Here is a 5,969-nt window from a genome sequence, read left to right as displayed (position 1 = left end):
ACTTCACAGTGAAGGGGCGGCTGACTGTCAACAAACCATTTCCCAGTTCCAGAACCAATTTCAACTTCACAGCGGATAATATTGGACTCGGAGCAGTACAACTTACATTGGATTTCAATTTCATGATAAAGGATATCCAATTACCAGGCTCAACTTCACGACGAAGGGGCCACCCGCGGTTTCAACTTCACGATGAAGGGAATCATGCACACAAACATCGATGAGTTTCAGGCTCCAATCTTTTTAGTTAGGCTTCACAATTTTATCGAGAATCAACTTAATTTCTCAATTTTTTTCTTGATCCTTTGTAAGCTTAACTACCAATTAGAATCATAACTACCCTCACTTTAACCCTAAGCCAAAGTGGTCCAAGAGTAGTTACAGTCTTCCTCCCAGTCTAATATTGTCTTGATTCATTCATTTATTAAGTAGAGGGCGTGAATCTTTTTCCTTCTGTAGGCCCATACCCCTCTCATTTTGTCTAATGATGATAAGTTCTTTTTAGTCCTTCTATCGTTGTAAGCATTAATTAAGTATTCCTGCCAGTCTTCTAATCATATACCCTCTACATCATATAGGGGCATATCCTACTTTAATCCTCAATCATGTAATCATACCTACCTCAAGATAGGAAGAACGCCCCCTTCTTCTTTTTTAGAATTATTCAATCTAAGGCGTAATCCTTCCCAAAAGAGGATAATCATATCATCATTTCAGTCAGTGCCTTGGCAGCTCTTACGAATACTCTATCAGTAAGTATTCCGTTAACAGGAAAGAAAGTAATCGACAACACTCAAGCTTGATCAAGAGGGTACCTTTGCAACTATATAAAGATTTGGCAATGTTGTCTCAAAATCGAAGGGTAAAGAAGAGGAAAAAATAAACTAGAGTGAATACGATACGAGAGGATCGAGACCAATGTACGAGTTACAAAGTGACCTAACCACTTTTCTGAGGATGGTAAGATGTGTTGATTCTCTGTGTAACTCCATATTTCTTTGTGAGTACTTCAACAATTCAGTTAACATCCCACGATCACTAATTATTGCCCTCGGTGTGCCAAACCTGGAAAAAAAATAGAAAATCAACAATGGTTTTGGCATCATTGTTACTAGTAGCTTTAGCTTCTACCCATTCAGACACATAATCATCAGTAAGCACTATATAACAATTCCCAAAAGATGAAAGGAGAGGTCTCATATAATCAATTCCCAAAACATAAAAAATTTCACAATCAGACACATCACAGTAAGCACTATATAACAATTCCCAAAAGATGAAAGGAGAGGTCTCATATAATCAATTCCCAAAACATAAAAAATTTCACAAATATGAATTGGATTAAGAGGCATTTCATTTCTTCAGCTTAAATTATAGAAGTGTTGACACTTTTCATAGGATTACAGAAAACATAAGTGCCATGAAATATGTTAGGCAAGAAAAATCATATTCCAAGATTTTATAGTAGCTAGCTTTGGACCCAAACGACCTCCACAAGAATAATAATGACAAAAGTTAAAGTATAGAATTTACCTCACAAAAATCATATTCCAAGATTTTATAGTAGCTAGCTTTGGACCCAAACGACCTCCACAAGAATAATAATGACAAAAGTTAAAGTATAGAATTTACTCACTTTCTACAACACATCTTCGAATTACCTGATTGGAACAATGTTTCCATAGATATGGATTGTCCCAAATGTATAATCAGGATTCACATTTAATTCAACTTACATGGAACGTGATAAATGTGAAGGTAATACTCCTATGGGTAAGTAATTTACCATTTCCACATACCATGGGCGTACGCTTTGCATCGAAAATAATGTCTCTTCAGGGAACTCCTCCCTTATTGGCGCAGCACCTACTATAATAGGTAATTGATTAAGGTGATTGGCAACTAAATTCTCGCATTTTTTCTTATCTTTGATTTCCATATTAAACTTCTGAAGAAAAATCAATCGATTTAAGTGAGGTTTCACCTCCTTCTTACTAAAAAAATACTTCAAAGTTGCATGATCAAAAAAACAAAGATTTTAGTTCCCATAAGATATGAGTGAAACTTTTTTAAAGAAAAAACAATAACCAAGAGTTATTTTTCTGTTGTTGAATAGTTTTGCTGAGCCGCATCCAAATTTTTCGACGCATAAGAGATGACGTGTTACTCTTTTTCGATATTTTTTCTAAGTACATATCATATGCTCCTATCGCTCACATTACACAGGATCTTGAAGGGGTAGTCCTAGTGGGGTGGCCGAACTATAGGTGTCGAGTCTTTAAGGATATCGAAGGCTTCTTTGCATTCTGGGTCAAAGTCGAAGGCTTTTTCCTTTTGTGGCAAATTGCAAAGTGCTTGAGTCACCTTGAAAAAATCTTTGATGAACCTCCAGTAGAAACCTGCATGACCAAGAAAAAAATGAATCTTCCTCACAATCGTGGGTATAGAAGTGAACAAATAATGTCAGTTTTAGCTTTATAAATCGTAATCCCATCAGATGAAATGATATGTTCCAAAATTAAACCTCTATCAACCATGAAATCATCCATAAACTTTTTGATCCCTTTTTTGATGTAGTCAGAAAATATACTTATCATGCACCTCTGGAAAGTGTCAAGTGTATTAAAAAGACCAAAATGTATTCGACGATAAGCGAAAGTGCCAAATGGACAAGTAAATGTGGTCTTTTCTTGATCTTCTAGTGCCACAGGGATTTGGAAGAAACTTGAAAAACCATCAATACAACAATAGTGAGACTTTCTAGCTAAACGTTCCATCATTTGAGCAATAAATTGAAACGAAAAATAATCTTTTCAAGATAATGAGTTTAACTTCTTGTAATCGATACAAACTCTCTACCCATTCTGAACATGAGTGGGTACTAGTTCACCTTTCTTGTTCTTAACTATTGTGGTTATGGTTTTCTTAAGGACCACATGGATTGGACTTACCCAATTATTATTTGATATTGGGTATATCATGTCGGCATCGAGAAGCTTCTGAATCTCATTTGTAACCACCTCCACCATGGGAGGATTTAGGCTCCTCTGGCTTTCTCGGGAAGGCTTGGCATTGTCTTCAACTTTAATCTTATACATACAAGTCGAAGTACTAAGTCCTTTGGTATCAGTGATTGTCCATCCTATCACTTATTTATACTCATTTAGGACCTTTACCAAATATAACTCTTATGCCTTGGAAAGATTGTTTGAGATGATAACCACAAACTATTTCCTTCTCACAAAAATGCATACTTTAAGTGATCTGGTAGTTGCTTCAACTCCAACTCTAGTGCCAGAAACATTAAAGGTAAAATCTTAGCTTTTAAAAGACTTAGGTGCAAATTTAAATCAACATTAGAAATTTTTTCTAACTCACTTGACTTGTCTACTTCATCTTCTGAATCCCCGCCTAAATTATTAAAAAATTATGTTCAATATATTCATCAACAAATGGTTCAATAATATCGATAAAACTAACATTTTCCATAGAGTCAGAATATTTCATGGCCTTATAAACATCAAACTTCACTACTTCATTGTTAAACTCCATAGTGAGTATTATGCTTCTAACATTGATCTTTGTTTGAGTCGTACTCTGGAATGATCTTTCGAACAAAATTTTAGAAGAAGTATTCGATCGATCATCCTCCATATCAATGATGTAGAATTCAACTGGGAAATACTAACTCATTTACCTTTACAAAGACATTTTCGAGGACTCCTTTTGGATATACCACTGATCTATCAGTAGCTGGATCGTTGCACATGTCTCTTTCAAAAGTTCACTAATCAGTAAGTTATAAATGGAAAAAGGCATAACATTAATTGAAGCTCTCGAATCACACATAGCTTTTTTAATATCAACCTTACCAATTTTACAAGGAATTGCAAATAGACCTTCGTTCTTGTATTTTGGTTGAATTTTTCGTTGAATAATAGCAAAAACATTCTCACCCAAATTTACCCTTTTGTTCCCATTATGTTTTCTCTTATTACTGTACAGATATTTTAGAAATCTTGCATATCTTGAGTGGAAGGTTGATTTTGACTTTTTGAAAAACTTCAAGAATCTCTTTTTCTTCAGTATCCTCGTCGTGTTTGACAAGTCTTCCTGGGAATAGTGGAGTTACGACATAATTTGATGGAACAAGTGGTTTAGCCATCAATTGTGTTGACCTTTTTCCTTCTTGGATTTTGCCAACTTCTTCTTGAGATCCATATTCAATGACAACTCTTCTTTGTAGGGTCATGGTGTATGCATTTTATTTGTGGTTTGGTTTCGTTTGTGACAGATAATATTTCCCTGGGATTCCAAATGTCCAACTTTTGACTCACCTAGCTCATTTATTTTTTGACCTCTTGAAGGTGAGCCTCGGTCTTATTCTAAAAATTTTCCTATCTAAGCACAAGCCTCTCTACTATTAACTCCAAAGATGATTTATGCGGTTGATAAGGTTGATTGTATCTGGGATTTAAACCATAGCTAAGGTTCATATAGTCCCTCCAACCGATATTATAAGTATTTGAGTAGGGTTATTACACCTTTGAGGAGTCCTAAAGAGTTCCCAACAACTTCTACATGTTTTGTATTGTCTTTTTAAAGCATCAGACAAAAATCTGTCAGATGATTTGGCATAATGTAAATTCCACATAAATGAGTTGAACTTGTTTTTTCTGCATGTAAAGTGTGAACAACATTAGTAAGCTTATCAATCTTATCTTCAATGGAATGAGTACTTATCTCGTGAACTTGTTGAGTGGGTTCATTAGAGGGACAAAGTTGTTGAGTATTGGCGGCCATTATGGAAATCAAATCTCTAGCCTTTTGAGAAGTCATGGTAACAAGGGTTCCTCTGCTTACCTCATCGATCATTTTCATCTCCATGGGAAGTAATCCTTCATAGAAGTATTGAATAATGGTTTATTCTGACAAGCCATGTTGTAGACATCTGGCACATAACATTTTAAAGCGCTCCCAATAATCATATAATGATTCACTATCTTTTTGTTGAATACCTACAATGCTTCTCCTTAGTTTGCTTGCTCTAGCTGCAGGGAAAAACACGTCAATGAATAAATGAGACATATTATCCCATGTATTACTAGAACTAGGAGGTAAATAAAATAACCAATCATTTGCTGAATCGGCTAAGAAAAAATGAAGTTTAATTTGATCTTCAAAAACTCCATGTGGTTTCATACTCAGACGTAACATATGAAACTCTTTCAGATGTTTATATGGGTTTTCATTTTACAAACCATGAAAGGTCAGTAGAAGAAAAATTAAATATGTCTTTAATTTGAACGGTGTTTTGCCATACGGGAATGTGATGCAAAGCGAATGTTGTTCATCAGGTGCCACAACAAGCTCTCGGTTTGTTAGATCAACCATGTGAATTAATTCTTCTCCTTCGCATGTGAAAAAGCTTCGGTATGAGAAATTTTTCCAAATTCAGGTTCAAGTTATTGTTTTTGTTGTCCTATTCGCCGAAGTTTTTCCCCACGTAATCTATGGGAAAGTGTTATGATTTCACGTTTGTAATTTATTAATTCTATCGGACATAATCTGGTTATAGATCAGAACAAGAAACAATATTAACAATTTTACCAAAGTCCCTGTAGCGTCACCAATTTGAAAAGCATAGAAATTGTCAAATAAATAAATGCTCTAATCTCAAAAAAATAATTAAAGTAGTATAAAGAAATAGAGGTCAAGCCATAGGGACAAAGGAAGTTTGATAAATTTACTTGTTTTGATCCTTTAGTTTAAACTGGAAAAATAAATATGCGAGATTTAGAAATAATGAAAATAATAAAAATAAATGATGAAAAAAAAATAAATAAAAAGTATAATAATTCAATTAAGATGATATAGCCTTTAGGCTTTGCTTAGCCTTAAATTCGATCGATCATCGAAATAGATTTTCTCTCCTTGATGTACGCCGGTTAAAGTTAACTAAACCCAAC

The 5,969-nt window shown here is 34.5% G+C and overlaps 1 non-coding gene across 1 annotated transcript; it reads left to right on the top strand.

Moving 5' to 3' along the window:
- Positions 1 to 4,933: 4,933 nt before the first annotated feature.
- Positions 4,934 to 5,040, top strand: LOC120159031. Its single transcript, XR_005519311.1, has one exon. It is a non-coding gene; the product is annotated as a small nucleolar RNA R71 (small nucleolar RNA).
- Positions 5,041 to 5,969: the final 929 nt, after the last annotated feature.

Source organism: Hibiscus syriacus, unplaced genomic scaffold (assembly GCF_006381635.1).
Source record: "Hibiscus syriacus cultivar Baekdansim isolate YM2019G1 unplaced genomic scaffold, ASM638163v2 tig00111338_pilon, whole genome shotgun sequence".
In the NCBI taxonomy this organism is placed as follows: Eukaryota; Viridiplantae; Streptophyta; class Magnoliopsida; order Malvales; family Malvaceae; genus Hibiscus; species Hibiscus syriacus.
Note: the sequence above shows the minus strand (reverse complement) of the source record. Positions and strands in the feature narration are given on the sequence as shown.